This window comes from Protopterus annectens, chromosome 5.part0 (assembly GCF_019279795.1).
Source record: "Protopterus annectens isolate FY-2018-M chromosome 5.part0, PAN1.0, whole genome shotgun sequence".
Classification (NCBI taxonomy): Eukaryota; Metazoa; Chordata; order Ceratodontiformes; family Protopteridae; genus Protopterus; species Protopterus annectens.
Window position 1 is genome coordinate 905,557,421 of NC_056735.1, and position 23,100 is coordinate 905,580,520.

General features: G+C 39.0%; 1 protein-coding gene across 4 annotated transcripts in view; it reads left to right on the top strand.

Annotated features, from left to right (window-relative positions):
- The first annotated feature begins 7,528 nt into the window (after positions 1-7,528).
- KCTD21 (potassium channel tetramerization domain containing 21) overlaps positions 7,529-23,100 on the top strand; it is an 85,112-nt gene continuing 69,540 nt past the window's right edge. For 2 of the 4 annotated variants that reach the window (XM_044072696.1, XM_044072695.1), the window contains exon 1: positions 7,613-7,751. The gene's annotated coding sequence lies outside the window, so the exon portion shown is untranslated. The other 2 variants (XM_044072698.1, XM_044072697.1) reach the window with 2 other exon arrangements.

The window sequence follows — 23,100 nt, forward strand, 5'->3', positions numbered from 1 at the left end:
CATTTTTCCCTTGGAACTAGACAAACTTTCAACTTAAGCACTCAAGCCATTCATTTCTCAGCCCAGCACTTGCTCAAAACAAATAGCAAGCACTTATAAACCCTAGCATTAGACCCCCTATACTGTACAGAAGGACAAGGCTCTCTATTCGACCTTACCAGCCAATCAGTAAAACAGTTCACTGTACCTATCCAGGCATGTCCAAAGGGCAGTTTCAGGTGTACTCTCCAGTCCAACTGGTGAATCTGGGCATTTTGAGGCAATGTTACAACTGCCTCATGTACACAGACAACCCTCTCCTCCTACCACCAAACACTAATACATGCAAGAGTTGCAATTATACAGCCAAACTGGTGGCTAAGCTCTCTCAACCCAAGACTGGAGCAGACAGTCAAGAGAAGAAGGGAAATACTTGCATCACACCACCAGTCTCACATAGACCCATTAAACCAGCTACGGCAAAAAACACATCTAAATACTCGAAAACACATCTAAATACTTGAAAACATACTCGAAAGCTCTAAATAAAAATCTGCAAAAGCAACAGAGACCTCCAAAGCAGACATCCAAGCAACCTCCACCTCCCAACACAAACCATAAAACAGACACTTCACAAAACCAGTGTGCTATGAAATAACAGCCCTTAAGGAAAATAACATACCCAACACACTAGTAATAGGGGACTCTATAGTCAGGCACACTGACATCTCACTCACTAGGCTGAATAAGGAGAAGGTTACTCTTAGCTGCTTGTCAGGTGCCAGGATCCGCCACATAATACAAACACTCAGGTCACTCCAGAACAAGTACAAATACGACTCTGTCATTGTCCATGTTGGTGTGAATGACCTGAGCCATAACTCCCTGGACTACATGAAAAGAGACTTGGAAGAGCTCTCTGATCACGAAGCTCATGCCAGTATGACCCTGACCCTGAGTAGCATCCTGCCCTCACCAAGAACGATACCATGGTATAAAGAAAGATTTATCAGTTTCAACAATTGGCTAAGTTTCTGGTGTCATTCAAAGGGAATCCAGTGTCTGTCTGCCTGGGATGACATGCCTGACACGCCACGCTGCTTCGCTAGAGGCAGCTTGCACCTGTCACCCTTAGACTTTCGAATACTGGCCAAGGCTCTTGCCACCCCCATAGTGCCTTTTTTAGGCAAGGCTCAAAAGACAAACCCACCACCGTAAATAGCACAAGTAACAAATAACTGAGGGTAATGCTACTCAATGCCAGAAGTCTAAACGTCAAAATGCATGCACTCGAGGCACTCCTCAGTATGGAGAAAATCTATATATGTGCAGTAACAGAAACCTGGTTTAAGGCTCCAGAGAGCACCCTAGCACTACCAGGCTGCAACTCATACCATACATTTCGGCCACAGAATCCAGACCGAAATACAAAAGGCAGGGGCGTATCCATATTCATCAAGGATACCCACACTTCCAGGTTAGTGGCATAGCACAATGCTTCAGAGATCATCCACGTACAACTAACAACGGGAAAAATTGCTATTCAAATTGTAGCTTGCTACAGATAACCCACCATGTTGCAGGAACACCATTCCACATTTCTGGAAACACTGGGAAACATAAAGGTCCTACCAAACACCCTAATATTGGGTGATTTCAATTACCCAAACATTAACTGGGAGAACTACTCAAGAACTAACTCCCTTGTCCAACATTTCCTAGAATTTATAAACTCAAATGCCCTAGATCAACTGGTCAACACTACCACCAGAGGTGACATATTGGACCTGGTCATCACCAACATGGGCGACCGGTGTTCCATACCAGAGGTCAACCCCTCACTTGTTAGATCTGACCATAAACAAATCGCTCTGTATATCCACATTCTGCCCCCACCCCCAGACAAGGAAACCAATGTGAAAAACTTTTCAAAAGCAAACTTCACATTACTTAAGACCAAGGTGGAACGTTTCAAAGCTCCCATGCTAAAGGATAATGCTGTCTAAGCTGCAAAATCCTTTACTAATGCATTCTACAGGCAACTACAAGAATGCATGGATTGTGCTATCCAAAGCAAAACCAAGACTCACTCCTCCAAGAAAACGAAACTAGTCTGGTGGTCCCCTGCCATAAACAAGCTATATAATAGAAGGAGGAAACTAGTACAGAAAAAGAGTCAAATCCCAAGAAGGGAAGACATCCCTGATCAGTATCAGCAAGAAACTACGATCCCTCCTAAAATTATCCAAGGTGAGCTTCGAAAGAAAAATTGCCAAGGACACCAAAGATAACCACAAGGCATTCTTTAGCTATGTCAAGAATCTAAGTGGCAATGCTCAGATCTGCTCAGAGTTGGTGCAGAATGGCACAAAATACACTGAACCGACCTATCTCGCCAACATCCTGGCAGACAGGTTCAATGCAAACTTCACGCACCTCTCACCCCCAAAAGGGCGCATAACCATACCAGAAGAATGTACAGCCCCTGAAATCACAGACACTCGGGTTAAAACAGCCCTCTCCAAAGCCAAAAACCCAGCATCAGTGGGACCGGATGGTGTTCCAGGCTGCATCCTACACAAGCTCAAAGACAAACTAACCCCTCACCTAAACACACTGTTCAAACTCAGCCTCTCCACAGGCTACGTACCCATAGAGTGGCGCACAGCAATGGTAATTCCACTCCACAAAGGTGGAGCCACAACAGATCTCTGGAACTATCACCCTATAAGCCTGACTAGCTTGATCTGCAAGGCTATGGAGCACATCATCATGGAACTCATTGACAGAGACATTGGGAACCTCCAAACACTGGACCATATCCATTTCAGCTTTGTTAAGGGCAGATCATGCCTCCTAAACCTGGTGGACTTCTTTGAGACAGTTACCAAGGCTATAGACAAGGGAAAGGTGGTTCACACAGCCTACCTAGACCTTGCAAAGGCCTTCGACACCATTCCCCATCCTGGTATTATCGACAAGCTCACCAGCCTGAACATGAACCCCTATGTCACAAGATGGGTTGCCAACTGGCTCATGGACAGAACCCACATGGTGAGAGACGCGGGAGCTAGTTCCGACTCTAAGCCAGTTAGAAGTGGCATTCCCCAGGGTTCAGTCTTAGGACCCCTCCTGTTCGGCATATACTTTTCAGAGGTGCAGGCAAGCACATGAGGACTGTGGCTGACCAAGTTCACAGACTATTGCAAACTAGGGGCTATAATTGACTCTCCCGCTGACACAGACATCCTCCAAAAGGCTCTCACTGAGATGGATACCTGGGGTCAAAATCATGGCCTCATACTTAATGCCAAAAAGTGCATTGTCATCCCCTTTCGAAAAAACAAAGTACCCACAAACTACCACATAGTTGGTAGTCCCCTAAATACGGAAGACGTAATAAGGGATCTGGGGACCCAAGTAGATAGTAATCTCTCCTTTGATAATCACATTGCCAAAGTGGTTAGAAAACCTATCAATATGGCCCACCTAATCACAAAAGGATTTGCATCCAGATCAAAAGAGGTCATTGTGCCCCTCTACTCATCACACTCATCAGAGAGTGCAATGCCCCATTTGGGATATACCTTACAAGACACCTGCAACAGCTGGAAAAACTACAGAAGTACCTCACCAAGAGGATCACTGGCATCAAACAGATGCCCTATGCAGCTCAACTGAAGAAACTCCAGCTGTACGCGGTTGCATACTGCCTACTCAGAGGTGATCTCTGCTTGACATACAAGGCCATGTCCAACCCAGAACTGATGGACATGCTCCACCTAAAGAAAACCATATCCCCTCGAGCCACACACTCTAGGGATCTAAACCTCACCACAACAAAAAATAGGACGTGCTGGAGGGATAGATCCCTGTCCCAGAGACTTCCTATGCTTTGGAACAAGATTCCAATCTACATTGGGCAGAGGTCCTCACTAACACTCTTTAAGAGAAACCGCGACGAGTGGATGGGAAACAGAAAGTTTACCCCTGGGATCACTTCAGTGGCTCTGCTGGACAGAGGCACAGGGAACTAATCTAAGGGGGCAGCAAAAGCCAACACATTCTGTGAGAGAGTGAAGAGCGAGAGTAATCTCAGACAGCAGCAGTATCAGTTAAGAGGCTTGTGTACTTCTCAACTACCTGTCTCAACCTCTCCACACAAGAAATCTGGAGACAGCTTACAAATAATGGGAGAACAAAGAGCCAAAAATAGGGACAGATTTTAAGCACTGCTCTTATAAACTTAGAAAGTTGCTAATAAACTTAGAAAGTTGATAAAATAACAAGGTTTCCATTAGCATGTATTTTCTGAATGATATGAATTCTGGAACTTGAATGACTTTCATTGTTTAATGACTTCAATTCCCAGTGATTTGCCAGAAAACTACACATTTTATGAGGATGGGACTAAACATACTAGCCAAAAAGTCTGGACATTCTGCAAAAATCTAGACAGTTGAGAGGTATGCTCCCTTGACCCTTAGCTCAAGATATTTGGATAAACCTAAAATAAATGGAGGACATGTTTTACTGATTTGAGTTAGCATGCATATTTTCTGAAACAGAAGTGAGTTGCTTACCTCTGGACCATTTAGCTGAAGAAATTTGGATAAAGTCTAAAATAAAGACAGAACAAAGGCTGAAAAGTAGGAACAGATTTTAATTATTGCTCTTATAAAATTTACAAACTTGCTTAAGCTCAATGCCAAAAAGTGCATTGTCATCCCCTTTGGTAAAAACTGTACCCATGAACTACCACATAGGCGGCAGTCTACTTAATGCCGAATGTGTGATAAGAGACCTTGGGAGCCAGATGGACAGTAGTCTCTCCTGTAATAATCACATAGCCACATTAGTCAGGAAATCCTTCTAAGTGGCACACCTCATCACAAAAGGGTTCTCATCCAAAAAAAAAAGAGGTCATTGTTTCCCTCTAGTCGAAACTCATTAGACCCATTATAAAGTACAATACCCCATTTTGGAATGTTCCTCACAAGACATCTGCAGCAGCTGGAAAGGCCACAGAAGTACCTCACAAAGAGGATTACTGGCCTCAAACAGATGCCCTACACTGACCATCTCAAAAAACTCCAGCTTTACTCCATAGCATATCATCTACACCAAGGTGATCTCTGCCTAACATATAAAGCCATGTCAAACCCAGAGCTGTTGGACATGTTACACCTAAAGAAATCCCAATCCCTCTGAGCTACACGCTCTAGAGACCTAAACCTTGTCACCACAATAAACAGGATATGCTGGAGGGATAGCTTCCTGTCCCAGAGACTTCCCATACTCTGGAACAAGCTCCCATCTATGTCAAGCAAAGTTCCTCATTAGCACTCTTCAAGAAAAATCTTGATGAGTGGATGGGAAATACACCCTAGGGATCACGTCTGTGGCTCTGCTCGACAGGAGCACAGGAAAATAACTTTCTTGAGTGGTGTAAGCCAGGGAACCTTGTTGGTTAGGCTTACTTAGCCCTTGGGCTGAGAGCCTAGTACCTACCTATGAACCTATAAGAAAATAATAGTCTGAAACTCAAATGTATACCATTATTTAGTAACTTCAATCTCCAATAACTTGCAGTAAGGTACCAAAAAATAAAGTAAATACCTGGATATTTTTAATTATACCATGACCCCCCCCCCCAAAACGTGCACGCTGATTGGCCAGCATGCCCGTTGTAAATCGAGTTATACTAATGGAAAAAGGTCCGGTCGCCCGGACTTTTTTCCATTAGTATAACTCGTTTTTTTAAAACACTGTCTCGCTATGTTAAATGGGTTTAACATAGCGAGACAGCTTTAAAATAAGCAACGGAGATCTCCGTTGCTTATTTTAAAGCTGTCTCGCTATGTTAAACCAATTTAACATAGCGAGACAGTGTTAAAACAACGGAGAAAGCAAGATCTCCGTTGCTTTTATGTTTCGCTATGTTAAATGAGTTTAACATAGCGAGACAGTTTTAAACTAAAACGGACATCTCCGTTGCTTATTTTAAAACTGTCTCGCTATGTTAAACTCATTTAACATAGCGAAACACAAAAAAAAAGCAACGGAGATCTTGCTTTCTCCGTTGCTTTTCCCACAGCTCTGATGTACTGCGCAGGCGCGCAGTACATCAGAACTGCCGCGGATGCCAGAAATCTGCGGAAGGGCAGCAAACAGGCATTATACTATGCCATTATTTAAGAAAAGTAATAGTTTCTTTTCTTAAATAATGTCATATATAATAGCAATAACCACTTCTGGGTGTGGGTAATGCTAAATTTACCCACGGTTGGCTTTGTTTGGTCCCTCGGGACCAAACCACGCCAACCGTGGGTAAATTTAGCATTACCCACACCCAGGCGTGGGCTATTGCTATAGTATTATATTTTGGATATAAAATGCTTCCTCCAGTACTATTAACATCTGCTACAGCAAGTTTGAAACATTAGGCGGAGGAATTTTACATATAAAATATACAAAAAATATAAATAAAATAAATAAATAACTAACACACAACAATTTTACAGGCAGCCCATTCTCTAAGCGCAATAACGCCCTCCAGTGTGCGTGTTTTGTTATTGTAGAAATAACATTCTTCCAGGGCTGCAATGGCCTTCCGGCGTTATTTCCGCACTAACACACACCCTGTTGGGCATTATTGCTTAAACTGGGGTTACCACCGGCCCCTCTTTGGACAGTTATTTCTTGAAGGGGGGGGGGGGACTAAAAAATAGCACGTCCTGAACTTTTAGGACAAAAAAAAGCTCCTTAGTTTTCTTTAATAGTTGTATAAAACAGTTATTGTGTATCTGAAACACCTGCATGAATAAATGAAATGCAACAAGAATAAGTTTTTGTTTAAATAGCTCGTCCTGAACTTTTAGGACAAAAAAAAGCTCCTTAGTTTTCTTTAATAGTTGTATAAAACAGTTATTGTGTATCTGAAACACCTGCATGAACAAATGAAATGCAACAAGAATAAGTTTTTGTTTTGGCAAAAAAAAAGTGTCCTTTGCAATTGTGGCGTTTATGCTTTGTACAGCAAAATCTCACGTTTCTACAAAATATTCAGCTTTGGGCATTTGAAAAGGTGGCAACTCTACTTCAACGAGTTAACATAACAGATTTTACATCAACAACATTCATTTTAGAACGATAACTATGAAACTCTGGCATTACTGGCTGACTGCAATCCTCATTGATTTACAAAAAAAAAGAGATACAGAGCAAAAATAAGAGGCAGACTCAGGGAGATGAGGTACGCTTGTAATGTAGGTGTGTAAATTAAGATAAACTGGTATGTGATGATACTGATTTGTTAATCTCAATAGTTCTGAATGTAGTAGGCACAACTGATTGTATTTTTGAAACTGTGCGCTTATAAAACTTTTTGTTCTGTCAAGTACGTGAATAACGTGATTTTTCTTTTTGTACAGAAACAGCATAAAAGTCATTTTCTTGCGTGCCAAAACAATCGCTAGACAGGATAGTGTACACAGGTAAATAATTACCACAAGCTGTCCTCTTGCTTTGTAGTCCTGCTGAAACTACAATTCCCATACAGAAACTTCTTTGCTCTTAGTTTCAACCCTGCGAATCCCCGGCTGGTTCTCGTGAAATATTAAACTATGTGAGTTGTATAGATGTGATAAATGCTATTTGTTAAAAAAGACAGAAAATCTCTGCGTTTCTAGTAAATATGCTGAGCGAATTGTAAGGTCAAAATTACAGTTCTCTCTTTACGACGTGCTGTCTTTCTTTAAGAACGAAAAAAGGTAGGAAAAGAAGAAAGGATATGGTTGGACTAATGATTGCTTAATCTTATGTATTTTTGAAAGGCTGAAGGGTGGGCTTTCAGGTGTTAATCGTCAGTCATAACACCTGGGGCTAGATTTGTTAATATGATAGTTCCACAGTAATGAAATGTTCCAATTCTAAGAATTCTAATATCTTTTAAGTATTGGAGTCTGCTTCACTTACTTGGGAATTTTAACCTAAGAGTACTATGTAGCTGGATTTCTTTGCTCTCAGGCCTTGTAGTGAAAATATTTGCATAACTTATGCAAGTCTGCCCAGCCTCAGTTATTTCATGCCTTCCTGTTGTTAGCGCCACTGGTTTTGTTTTACTTTTATTGGCTACTTAACCAGTAATGTGGTGTTTCTTGCCAAAATGAAGTTCTCTCTTAAAAGTCACATTTTTGTGTAACTTTCTGAAACATTCCTGTGATTCTAAATTTAGTACAGCAAGATGAACGTGTATATTTTCCAAACAATGATATCTTGGTGCACCAGAAGGCTTCATAGAATGAAACCATTGCCAACTTTTTAGAGTTTCCTGTTACACCAATTCACTAATTCTGAAGAGACTTCATCTGATTATTTTTATAAGTCAAGCATCACATACAGGTTACTGTATGGGTGTGGGGTTCATTAAGATGTTAGCTGTGCCTGGATTGTTTATGCATGTACAAAGAAATGCTAAGACTTTATTTTACTGTTTAACTGGAATAATATTTGGTACATTACCCAAATGTCCTGGTAGGATGGTGCACTTCTGTTGTTGTTGTGTCTTTCGGCTTTTCCCGGTTAGGGGTCGCCACAGCAGAACTCCGGTCCGCTAATGATTGGCAGTAGATTTTTACGTGCCGAGTTGCCGGCTCTGACGCACAACCTTCAACGAAGGTACGCCCATTCACGCATGTCTCCACACAGAAGATGGTAAATTGAAAATGTGCATCAGTCTAATATAACCAGTGCTATGCTTGGTGACCTTTTTAATGTTATTGAAGATATAGATTTGTAAAGAAAAGCAGTGGTTATGACCATTTCTGTACATTAAATTCATATATTATATACTCAAATGTGAAGTAAGCCAAGGGACCATTGTAAGAAACTGAATGCACATTAATGCTGTAATGCTTATATATACAGACCTATGCTACATATACCCAATTGTGGTGCTTGTTTCACTACAGTTTGTAAAGCAGTAAAGATGAAGGGAATTTCTCGTTTGTATCTGGATTGTCTTTATGTATATAATATGCTGTGTTCACTTGTAGTGTAAAAGGCACAACGTAATGGTAGGAAATGGTAACATTACAGCATCTGATCTTGGAACTGGGATAGTTGCTGTGGCTCCATGGGTTTGAAGAAGCTGCTTTCTTGCTTGAGAAAACTTGGAGGCCAGCAGTATTGGTACTGTTTGAACAGTGCCAAAGACTATCAAAACAAATATTTTCTGAGTGGACATTGTAGTCTATAAAAGGTACCATCAAAGTCAAACTTTTTGTTTTGATACTTGGGTAAACACCATCCCCTAAACGTTTTTGTTTTGTTTTTTATTTTTTAGTAGGGAAACGTACCCTCACTCACGCAAATGTCATGGGCGCAATAGGTCGCACACTTTATAGTTCAGAAGACACAGAGTTCTATTCCCATACCAGGTAGATTGATTGCTGACAATGCAATGTAGCATAAAGGGGTGCTTCACTTCTGAGTATCAAGTTCTTCATCTGCTTGAGTTGGTGGTAGCCCAGGTAGATGTAAAGGATCCCACATCACCTATCAAAAAGAGGAGGGCAGGTTCCGTGATATCCTGGTGAAATTTCCCTTAGTAAAGTGATGTTTAAAGACATGCAGGTAGGTGTGTGCGTGAATGGGTGTGCCTTCTTTGAAGGTTGGGCGTTGGGCTGGCACTGTAAAAATCCACTGCCAATCATTAGCAGACCGGAGTTCCACTGTGGCAACCCCTAACTGGGAAAAGCCATAAGACAAGAGTGTAAATACCACCTTGGGTCTCCCCAGAAAAGAGGCTTCTAGCCAACTGGAACTTTTGGTGAATTACTGAGGATTATTTCATTGAACAATGTTAGTCATTAGAGTATCATTCTTACTCCTCCCATCCATTATTTTTGGCTTTGTCCAGAATTCTTTAGCAAAGATGTTCTGAGGTATTCATACAACCCTGGTAAAAATAGGAATGCTCAGTTCTGCAAGTACACTGAAACTAATTTTTTTCTAGGACTAAACAATGTAAGAGTTAACATATATGCCCGAATTTGTATTTGCCAAAATGCTGATTTGTGAATGACACTCACCAGTCAACATTGTATAAATGTGAATTTGAAAACATAAGTTCTTAACAGCTTACTGACCTTTTTTTTGTGTGTAACTTGTGACAGTTTAATAAATCTTTGGGGGAGAAACAGTTCCTGTAATACTAAATCAGATCCTAGATGAAAGTGCTTACAAGAGGGGGTGGATTTATTTCTAGGTGCAATGTTTTTTTTGCCTATAGCTTTATTTGTTTAAACCATTTACAATGAAGAGACTTTTGACGAGAACAAAATGTTATTTATTTATGATAATAAGCTGTGAAAAGGACTCATATTTACTGCTCTCTAGTAAGAGATTATTTTTCAGATATGCCAAGGGGAGGTCTGCAGATATATCATACAGATTTTAAATATACACATACATACTCACACACACACACATTATATAATGTAGAACTGCTGGTAGGCTTTCACATAAAAGGGAATATTTCAGCGCAGAGAAACATACCTCTCAACTGAGCAGATTTTTGCCTCATATTTTTCTTCTGTTCCTCATTAAGTTGTGGTTTTCTGGCAAATCATTGAGGGTTGAAGTAAAAAAATAATGACAGACATTTGAGCTTCAGACTTCATTTCCTTCTGAAAAAGTAATGCCAACACAATTCATGCTAACGCAAAACCTACTGTTCTATCCGCTTTCTAAGTTTGTAGAAGCCATAGTAAAGTCCCTATTTTTGGGCCTTTGCTCCCCATTATTTATTGCTTTGTCCAGATTTCTAGGTCCAAGAGGTTGAGAGGTATGGAGACATATCAGAATTAATTTTAAGTAAACTGCTTTATGGTAAGCATGTTGCAGTTGTTAATCTTTTAAGCAGTTAACTTCTGCATAGAACATGTGAATATAAATAATTTCAGACTTAATTTTTGACTTTCTATTTTTCTGAAGGGCAAAAACTGTGAGCAGTGTAGCAGGTTGTGCTAGCTTTGTGAGTGGTTTTGTTTTATTTAATAGAACATTCAAGTGGTGCTGAAAGAGTTGAACTTTCTTGTGATTTAACTAATACTGACAATGCCAGAAAAGTTTCTATTCATTCTGCAGTAACCTATTTTATTCATTTCAATATGTGTGTGTTTGGGGGGGGGGGGTGCAGAGCCTAATGGTGTTGGTTGTTAGCGTGGTTTCGTTTTTGTGACAAAACACTGTGCTTATGTTGGACTTGAACTGTATTTTGTTATAACACCAAGGGTGCCAGGAAAATTTCATTCATTTTCCAGTTACCACCAGAGTCTATCTCTTCACTTGATAGGTTGTTGTTCTTCTTTCGGCTTTTAATGGTTAGGGGTCGCCACAGCAGAACTCCGGTCCGCTAATGATTGGCAGTTGATTTTTACTGTGCCGAGGTGCCAGCCCGACGTCCAACCTTCATCGAAGGCACGCCCACACGCCCATTTGCGCATGTCTTTTGAATGCCACTCGACCGCGGGGAGGGCATGCAGACTCCACACAGAAGACACTCCAGCCGAGAATCGAATGGGAGAACCTTTTGCTGTGAGGCAACAACGCTACTGCTGCACCACCGTGGCTTAGTGGCCATGAGGCAGAAAAACTACTTCTGGCTAAGACGCCAGTCTGTCACAGGATGCACACATACTCACTCAAATGAAACGAACATGTCTACAGCCAGTTTGGAAGACCACCAGTTCACCAATGGCATGTCTTTGGGATATGAGAGTAAAGCCATTGGGATATGAGAGTAAACAGAACCATCCAACACAAATTTGCATAGATACAAAGAAGATACAAGGACTGTGCTAGAAGGAACCCACGTTGAGAACCTAACTGCATAAACCAAGCACTGTTGAGGCAGTACCTCTGCCTGCTTTGCTGTCAAATTTAACATTACTTAATGAGCTCTGTTGCTATGCATTTGGCTGCAACAGTGAGGACTTGCCGTTTATGTGCAGATTTAACAGATTTTTAGAAAATCCACTAAATCCATTGCCATCATCAGTTTCCGAACGATAAATAATTTCACAAAAGAAAAAGTGAAAGCTTATCTGTTATGTAGCAGATTTGCATAGGCTGCAGAATATTACCAGCTCCAAAAGATTTTTCAACATTTAATGAAACAGATTAATTTTAAGCATGTCAGATGAATTATAAAGTTAGACAAGAATTTGTTGGATAACCCTTTTCAGTTTGTCCATGGAATCAGCTTTGATAAATGCCATGGAGGTGCAGCAAGACTTGACTGAGTGAGTGCACAGTCATTACAGTGGCAGTTATACTTAACATAGGCAAGAAAGTTCCACCCACAATGAATTTTGTGCGTCATTGAATGTACTTAGTTGTAACTGTACTATACAATGTATGTTTTACACTTTTTGTATCTAAACTGTATAATGTATCTTGGAGCTTTTCTCCCCGAAATGGGTCATTTTGGCCCAGTGGACTTCCCGGTAATCAAACTGGAAATAAATAAATAAATGTTTCATTGTGATAATTTTTTCAAACAGCTAATTATCTAAACAAAAGGGCTGTAACAAAGGCCTCTGAATATTCAAGGTAGGTGAATCTGTAGTTTTATGACATGTAAACTGCAAAAGGGCTTAAAGAGAAAAAATGTGTATGTAGTAAGCAGCCCTAGCAGTATACCGAGTCTGAGCCTTCAGTCTGTGTATAATGTGGGTTTCAGGAGATAAGTGCTTATAAATCCATAGCATGGATATAAAGAATTATGACTTGCCCCAGAGATGGCAGGAACACAAATGTTGATAGACCTGGATACTGGGGCAACAGTGTCTCTCTTAGTTGCGGATTACAGTTCCCTGTTTTCAAAGATGCCATGTTTTGCTTATAATGTCAAGAAAAGAAAAATTAGTCCCAACAGTTAACAGTTAAGGAGACAGTTAGAAGCTGACTCCATTGGTCTTTTATCTGTATAAGAAATGGGTGTCTTGTAGTTTTGGCATCATATACTGTGCTGCATCCTGAAATGTATACTGAAGATGATGGATGCATGCAGCTGACTGCATCTTATTTCACTGTTCTAGAATACCTGCTAGGAACGTTCAATTATTCAATTATTGGCCTTAAATACTTGTGGCAAATGGGCACTTCTGCTTCATTCTATGATAAGTAACAGCCACACCCAAATAAGCTTCACAGTCAACAGCCGAAAAGCTAAATTATGAGCACTGGTTTCCCAGGAATTCACTCCCTTCAAAGTCAACCCATCTCTTCAACAGTAACTGAATTTTGTCTAAAACAACTTTGTATTTATACACAAATTATGTTTTCTTGGAAGGGTTAATAATACCTTTTCATCCACTACCCCTTCTTACTTTTTATGGTTACATACTACATCCAACCAGTCCAAAACTGGCTGTGTACCTTTAAAATGAGCCAATCATACTGTTAATGTTTGGTAGCTATAGCTAAGTTTTGTGGAGTTATTCATATTTCAGTTAATAAGCAACCAGCCACATGGTTCTGAGATAGAAAAATGATGCTCTTTATTTTGGCAGTATGGTTTGAACATTTGGCCGTACAGTTTGAATATTAAATCCTTGCAGAGAAGTGCAAAATACAAGTATTTTGAACTGTCTGATAGCATGTGAAAAAAACACTGCTGCTACTACTAATGGAAAATAACTGTAATCATTCAATGTTTGACTTTAATGACCACTGGGCAAAATGTGTAGGTGTAAGCTCACTGAATGGACAGCATTCTGTCTTCTCATCAGGAGATTTTGTGACAGTGACATTTTTTTTCACTGTTATCAGGCTTGCTAAAAATTCACCAAACAGGAGAAAAGCACAGACTGAATCAACTGGTGGAGTGATTTGCAAGAAACAGTAACACTGCTCAACTTGAGAGGGATGGCTTGGAATGAGTCAGTAGTGGGAAATATTCAGTTAACAAGGACCTTTTTTACACAAATCCCCATTTCTGCATTCATTGAAGTCCTGACCATTTCATTTGTAGCAAGCCAAAATAAGTCCATATAGCTTTTCCCAAGCCAAAGCTGCATAAATAACTAAAAAAGTTCCAGCAACAAAGAAGGTAACATAGCTTTTGACAGGAAGCAGCAGTCTAAGGAGCCCAATTGTAATATGTAGTTGGGTATACCAGTTTCTATTTCTAAACTGTACTATATTTTTACAGAAAAAAAATACTTCTCTATACAGCTTCTGTTTACTGCATATTAAAATGTCTGGACGGTTCTTTCTAGCTTTTCATATTTTACATCTTTACTCCATCTTCACTGAAAAAAAACAAACAGTTGCAGGTTTTATATAGCTTTTTGCATTTTACTGTTTTTTGCTGCATTTTTACTGAAAAATCAAATGCAGTTTTATTCAGCTTTTAATGTACCCAATCCCCAGACTTTGAGTTTTCTTGAGAACTCTTGAAGAAGAATGGAATAGAGCTTGGTTAAAGATGTATTCATTTAAATATACCATCTAGTCCCTTACCTTCACAGACCATATGAATTTGTATTACTGACACCACTCGTATGCAGGATTATTGTATCACAGGACTGTAATTCCAGGCTCTGTTTGAGAAGCTTACTGTTTTGCCACTGAACTTGCACAACCACTTTAAAGAATTGTGATCTGTGCCTTCTGGAGTTTTCTACCTGATAGGTATGGTTGAAGGTTTTTTCAGATGCCAAACTATCCCCAGATATTCCCTCTCTATGGATGCATAAGCTTTATTCATTTTATGATGTACTCATTTACAATATTACTTCACCGTGTTTTAATTCTAATCATTCATGTCTTTGTTGTATATCATACCCTTTGGTCTGTTGTCATTTTTGATATTTTACTGTAATTTTCTTCTCTGAGCTTTGGTCTGTTGTAATTTTTGATATTTTACTTTAATTTTACAGTGCTTGATTGCAAGCACTTGAAGTTGACCGAAGTCTACATGTGACAAAGTACTGAATGCTTCTCGCCCTTTAAAGAAACTTGGCTAAGCGCAGCCCATCATTTGAATCATCTACCTGCACGATATGCTCTAACCATTTTTTTTTTAAATCAGGACTGGCTTATTGAAGGGGTCCATTCTGGGTCTACTTGAAATTTTGGAAAGTATATTCAAATATCAGTGTTCAAATGACCTTTTCTATAAAAGAATGATGACTTTTTGCACACTAATAGTGAAACAAAACAGTTTGACACTAATACCCAGTTACAGTTTGGTATGATAGAAGTAATTTTCTAGTTGAAGTGTTACACTCTCCATTACTTGCAGAAAAGTAAAGCAATGTATAAATCAGTACACACTGTGTGTGGGTGCGTGTGTATATGTCTGTGTATGTGTATATATATATATATATATATATATATATACCATTCAGAATTTCAAAGCTTAAAACGCAAATATGTGAAAGGGAGTTCTGACTGCTTAGAATTGCATTTTCCTAGAAACATTCCTTGCTCATGATGGCATAAGCTGCTTATAGTGTAAGATGCATATAATGACAATGCCATACAATTCTGCCTAATTGCAATTGATCTTTTTCAGTAGAAAAAGCAATTTAAGGAAACGGTTGCACATTACATATGACATGTTTATCAATGTCTGTCTAATTTTGTAGGAGGAGTGGTTGTTGTGCTGTAGTGAGGGACAGACTTTCTGTAATACCCCACTGTCCCAAGAAATGCCCTCAAATGCTTTTGTGGAACAAAGCCAGGTCATACCTGAATACCCTCCGTCTTGGCAGACTCTGGCAGGATTTTGCCACCACCCAGTACACTAAAGCATTTCTGCCTTTACCACTTGACATCTTTATAGTAACCCAACCCATTTAAGTTTTAGTCTACTTGACACCTAACTATCCTTGGCAGGCCATGGCTAGATCTTGCAACTTGCTTAATGACTAGTATGATATACTTCTGGTATTGCTGTAATAACTAATCCTGTTTTAATCTGCTGAGCACCTCGCTAACATACTGAGCATGTTCTTACCAAGACTGACAATAAGGTACATCATCAATGTAAGCAAGAGCATAGTCTCCAGGTCCTGGCAGGATGTGATCGATCAGTATTTGGAAAGTTGCTAAGGCAAAGCTAAAAAGGGTAGCCTCATCATTTGGGTACACCATAGCGGAGCAGTTGATATGTCCCCAAATTTTTGTGTCAGTGCTTTGACTTCCTGAACCTGGGTAGGGTTAGCTGCAGTGATAATGTTTTTCCCACTGAGGTGTTGGCATAGCCTCAGTGTGAATATATACAATAGCATCTTCTCAGACACCTAACCCATTGGAGAGTGTCAGTATGTCTTTTTCATAATAGGGCTACATCAGATTAATGCAGTAGAGATTTATGTGCCTTTTACTTGGCAGCGTGCAATATATTTAAAACTAACCATCTTAGTCACAGTAGTGAAATGATCTAGCCATCCATTATGCAGCTTATTCTGTAGAACCGGGATAAGCACAATCCTCTTCTCTAGCTATGTGTTGGAGACCTTTTTTTGTTGTTGTGCTTATACTTGAACTGTGCCAGCTTCTTGAACTGCCTAAGCCTGTCCTCAAATTTAGGAAATATTCCTTGTGTGTGTCACATTCCTCCTGTCATTCATCACATATTAAATCCAGGGCCTCCCTCATCCTGAGACCATAAATTCAGTGCTCTTGTGGCACCCCATTTATGAAAAGAGGATATGGAACATTATTTGTCCCATTTCTGTTTAAATTGGTCTACTAATGCTATTAGCATGGTTTTAAGATTATATTAAACATCTGTGCTACACTATTTGTTTATAAATGGTAGGAGGTAATCTTTAGCTGCTTTACCCCATAATACTTCCACAAACAGCTCAGGAGGACTGATATAAAATTAGCACCTCTGCCAGTACTTACTGATGAAAGCCCACCCTGTTGAAAATTTTTAGCAGCATTTGCCAGCTTCTCTGTTTCAGTTGGGGATAGAGCTACAACTTCAGGATACCGATTAGGACAGTGTACCACCATTACGATTTTCTTTTCAACACTCCTCTATGATAAAGGCAAAAGAAGCAGTCTTGGCTTTGTATCCTGTCTTGACAAAATTCTGTCAGTCCTTGCATATGTTGCAGAAGTTTCATATATCTACCAGTACCTGGCGAGTAGGAATTTTACATAAGCCTCCTCTTTGAAAACTTTATGCCCATATGGCCTAAAACAACAAATGTCATGGGCTGTGCTCATAAGTGTCTGATGCAGACATTTGGAATTACTAGCTGCTACTTCAGTCTACCTTTAGCCCCCTTCAGGATTCTATTCTGTATACAGTAATCATTTGTTACAGCATACAGGCTTCCTCTTCCTTTAAAATCAGAAGCCAACTCAGCTGCCTCCCACAGCTCCTGTAAGGCAGGAGCTCAGATCTGTGCCTGTCTTAACCCTTAATTGTGATCCTGCCCAATTCCCTTCAAAAGGAAGTTTAGTGTCTTTTGACAGCTGTGGCTGAGACTCAGGTTTACTCCTGCCATCCATCTCTTTCCCATAAAGGAGGTTCAGTATGCTTTGACAGCCATGGCTGAGATTCAGGCTTATAGACACTAGGTGTTCCCTTGAAGAAGCAGTATCAATAGTCTCTGTTGGAAATGTTGGGGACAGGGGGTCTGGGTCTCCACTGCTGCCTTCTCCATGATTGTCTCCATGCCTTGTTGCATGCAGTTGTATGTGTACAAGTTATTCTATCATCAGTATGAATTCATATTAACAAACCTACAGAAATGTCATCAGACACTGCTGCCTGCTTGTTTCATTTCTCCCTTCCTAATCCAGATAAACTCTGGCCAATTTAATTGAAAGGATGTTCTCTCATAGGGCTCTAACTGGAGTGGACTGCCTCTTCTCCTTCCACCAGGATGAAGTACAGACCCTTATGTCAGTTTGGTTCAGCTGTTTTTCTCAATGCATCTACAACTGCATTAGTCTTAAATCAACCCACCATTATGGTGGTCTCACCTGTAATAACTCTGTGACTTGGGTTTTGTTTTCCATTCTGTCACTGCATATGCTTGGACTGTATGTGACGGGCTTCATTTCTCTGGAAACACATAAACCTAAGACTTTGAGTTGTACTGGAAGCTTCTGTTATGGCTAGATTCGCCACGTGGGATTGCCTTATGCCCATGTGTGTTGCTTGATACAACTTTATTGTGTAGTTGTGCTGAGCTCTTTAGATGCAGGTCACCCTTTCTGCCCTTTCTCTTAGTAGTGTTACATTTCCAGTCTGTCGGCCAGTTTCTTGTATTCGCTGGCTGTGTACTGAGTAGTTCTTCCTTAAATAATGTTCCACAGCATTTCAGAAGTAACAATTTAACATCTGTTTACCCATCTGTTAAAGTAAGGGATTAGTTGCACAGTGAAAGTGACAACACTGTTCTGTGCTTTTTTTCTTAATGTTACATACGTGTTTTTCTATAAACTTCAGAAGTTAACTCCTACGCATATACACATTTTTTAACTTTAATATGATCCAAGCAGTTAGTTTTACCCGACTTGCCAACAGCATACATTGCCTTACCCATGAGTAGAGGGATTAAAAACCTCACAGCTGCTGTGGTCTGTGTATTGATGAATGCAAATATGGTCATATGTCTGAAAAAGAAAATGTCAAAATCATCCTCCTGTTTAGGTATCAGAAACAGTTTAGTACTGACCTTGGCATACACGGCTGGGCTTTCACCACTTCAATTCACATGCATCTGGCAAAAGATTGAGCATCACCTTGTACTAATGCTTTTCTGTCTTCTTGCTCCTCCTCCTCCTACACCATGAAATGTTCATACTAACACTTCAGTTTCCCATCTTCTCTAAGGCTTTTAACAGTGTTTTCAATCCTTTTTGCATCTCAGGAGATTTCTTTTTTTCCAGTGCTTTCAGGCATCTCCTCTCCAGCTCCAATTTCAGTAGATGAAGCTACATTTTTGAGAGCATCAGGGGATAAAAGGAAGTGCTGTTTAACATTTATATTCACCACTAGGCTGTCTGCAGATTAATTGAACTGAGGTTTAGTTGCCTGTCAAAGTGGCTGCTGTTTCTTTCTTGCTCAGACCAGTGTGTGACATTCCCATCTTTTTGTACCGTTTGTTCAATTGTCACTGATATCTTTCTCTTCCACTGCATTTTTTTTTTGCTTGTTTCCTAACTTACTGTGTATGAAGAATAAAATAAATGCTGTGCAGTGTACATTTTATATTTAGATTTTGCTTTGAATACAGACACTTTTTTTTAGTGGCAAAGTTGTTTTGCTGGCTATACGAGTCCAGTTTGCTAAATCTACATTGCTGCCAGCAAGTAATATGTCAGGGATGGCCTTCAGACTGTATCACTAACAATGGCATATCTGATATTTTTCCACCTTAGTAATTTGTGTGGAACTTTGAACTGTTGCCTTGGGCTATGAACAACACTAGCCATACCCAAATAACCCACCAAGTGAACAGAGTTACGAACCCAACTTCTTAGGAATTCGCCCACCTCACTCTCAACCCAGAACCTTTTCAGTGATGTGGTATGAACAGTTAACTGTAGCTTGGCTGAAACTGCTTTTACACACAGTTTTCCAGTAGGGGCAATGACATCCTTCTCAGTTCTCCTGTCCATTTCTTCTTTTGTGTTAACAGGCTGCTACTATACAGACTAATCTGCAGACCAAAGTCAAAGTTCCTGTTCACCTTTAAAATGATCCAACCCTGTTATCGATTTATGTTAACTATATGTAAGTGATCAAAAGGCAAGTGCAGTAGGTGTAATTCACCAGATTTACAAATTCCCGATATTTGTGTCACTAACCAGCCAGCCGTAAGCTTTCTATTTAAAGAAGGTAGGTGAGACAGTTTGAAAATTAAATGCACCTTTGCACAGAGAAGTGTAAAATTAAAAAGGTGTGAACTGACAGGTGGCATAAAAAAAAAAAAAAACTTAATAGCCATCTAGTTACACCACTAGCTGAAGTTAACTACAACTATGTACTTCTGACTTTTTGGCAATATAGCAGTTGTGTAAAACAGACTGATTACATGAGCTCACTAACTGTGGATAGCAGGTACCAGTTTTGTCATGAGTAGTCCATGTAAAGATCTTCTTCAATTATGTTAGGCTTGTTAAATGTCTATCAGACACTCAACGAGAAAAGCACAAATTAACCAAAACAACTGCTGAGGTGATTTCAGACAGTTATTGGAAGAATTTCTATAATGGTGTCCTGGAATGAGTCAGTAGTAGCACAGTACTTTGTAGAAAAAGCCCACCTTTCTGCATTAAGCAAATAAGTCATGACCCTTCACTTCCTGGTGGGTCAGAATTTCAAATTCAGATTAACTCACTCCAAAGCAAAGTTGCAAAAATAAATGGAAAGTTCTAACCTCAAATAAGTTACCACCGATTTAAATTGGTATACGTGTGCATACACAGCAGTTGTAATCTTAACGACTCTGCTGCATTTCTGCAGAAAAAACTTCTCATTTGTACAGCTTGTCACAATTCACATCTTTAATAAAATGCAATTGCATATTTTTCATAGCTTGTCACATTTTCCATATTTGCTGCATCTTCACTGGAAAAAAAAAAACAACTGCAGGTTTTGTACAGCTGTTCACAGTTCACATATTTGCTGCAGTTTTCTGGAAAAAAATTGCAAGATTTTCAAAGTACCAAATAAGTATACTAATCATGTTTCAGGGAAAAAAAAAAATGAAACAAATTATGAGTTTGGGAATGTGGAGTCATGCAGGTGTTGCACTGTATGATCAGGTGGCTATGTATACTTGAACTAGATTGATGCAGTCTTCTGGCTTTTGAGGACATTGCAAATGGTGGCTATAAAACCTCGACGGAGTTGACACACTAACCACTCAATACAAAATGCCATGTTGATAACTCCATAAACCAGCAGAAAGGGTATGCACTGAAAACACAGCAAAAATAAGTTTTATTTTATGACATAATTTCCACTGCAGAACCAATTAGTACAACTCTTGAGTGTAGAATGGGATGAGAGAGACCCAAGTCTCAGAACTTGTCAGTACAGATGTTGGCTATTAAGTATCTAACAGACATATCAGCATTTCTGCCAGGATATTGCAAAGAAGTTTTCAGGGCTAACAAGTTGATGAATGTAAAGGCTATTCCATCTTTGGAAAGTTATCATGTACGTGTTTGTATATATATATATATGTATATATATATATATATATATATATATATATGTGTGTGTGTAATTCCACCAGAATTGTTACAGACTTGTTGAGCTGCATACTTTAGCACACCGGGGAAGAACCAAGCCTAAAATCCATCAGTAAATGTCATAAGCTTATTCAGATAACACTTTTTTTTATTTTGATGTATTGTTCCTTGGGCTGTAACATCCTCTACAGCTAACATCAGTGTCTGAAGCAAACTTTAGACGAGTTAAACTTTTATTTTTGAACCTGGTGGAAGTGATTATCAACATGTAAATGTATGTATGGATGACGAGATGTATTTTTGTATATTGATGTATGGCACTGAAAAGACCATTGCCCACAGTTAGGTATTTCAACAGACCATATTATATAGCATATAATATGCATGTATAGGTATACTGAAATTGACACCATCGGTGTCCTTAATGTTGACAAAAAAGCATGTAAATGATAATGCTCCACCCCTTGCTAAATGTGTATTCTAAGAGCAAGATTGCACAATACCAGGGAAAGGTCATATTCCAAAATCATAGTAATATAGCAATTTCTCACTCCAGTCATCAGTCAATTTAGTCCACCAAATTTTGTCAACTAAACATGTCAACTTTACCTATATTTGACAAAATTAGTGGTTCCCATATATTGTATGCATACACTTAAACACTCGGAGGAAGACTGCTGTTTGAGCCATAGAGAAGGAAGGATAAGTCATAATGAATGAGGGGGTCCTACGTAATGCTAGTTGATATGTTCCCAGATATCCGTGACCATGTCCAACTTGTTGTAGAGCCCCTAATAGAGAACTTTGGTTTGAGAGAATATTCTCATACACCTATACAGGAGTGCAATAAAAGCTCCTGTGGTTTCCACAGATGATGTTCTAATTGTATGAAACATTTACTTTAGTGTTGACTTTGGGGGGGAATGCCATTCCCCATTCCAATGACGGTAAAGCCTTGAAGTATTGATTCAAACAAATAGTGTCTCATTCATTTTTACTGTTCGAAGCATAATGAAAAGTAATTGTATATTTTAACTAGGTATTAAATATTGTGATGTAAATGCATTACATCTTTACTCTTGAAGGCTATCGTTTTTTTTTTTTTTTTTAGTGTTTTTCATTTTTACTGTTTTTTTTACAAGTTTGGTCTCTGAGTTTATACATTTAGATTTAAGATTACATTATGATTATAGCATTTGGATTATAGGACTGCTCCATTTGTATATAAAACCCTTGTGTTGGTTATGATTGTTAATATATAATGTAGGGGAAGAATGATGTGAATTATAAGTAAATGTTGTTGTATAATGACACTGAAGTACTAAAGTAAAATAACAAATACTGGCAGCATATAGAATCTTTTCCTAGCACCTTGACGGTAACTTCTTCACAAGCAGTAGTAAATGTCACAAGAACATACAATTAAATGCATAAAGTTACTGCTACCAATAATCAAACAACCAAGAGAAAAAAACTCAAGAAATGGTAAATCACTTAATGATTACATTCCAATTCATTTTCCATTGTTACATAAAACTAATTTCTCTATACCTTAGTACATTTTGATATCTCCATTAGTATGTTCTATATTTCTATAATACAATGTGCCATAATCACTATATTGGCAAATTAAAATGTTCTGCTAAAGGGCTAAACAATATTTTTATTTTTAATATTCCTACAGTGTTATTTTAATCAAAGGGAGACACAAAGTGTTCTTTTAGCTCCTCGAAAATAACTTGCTCCTCAGGAGCTCTGTGTAACATGCATATGCATCTTTACTAATGTAAAAAATATCACATAATTTTATTTTTATTAATTATAATAAAATCATTTAATGTCATAAAATTACACATATTACAAGGACCACAACAT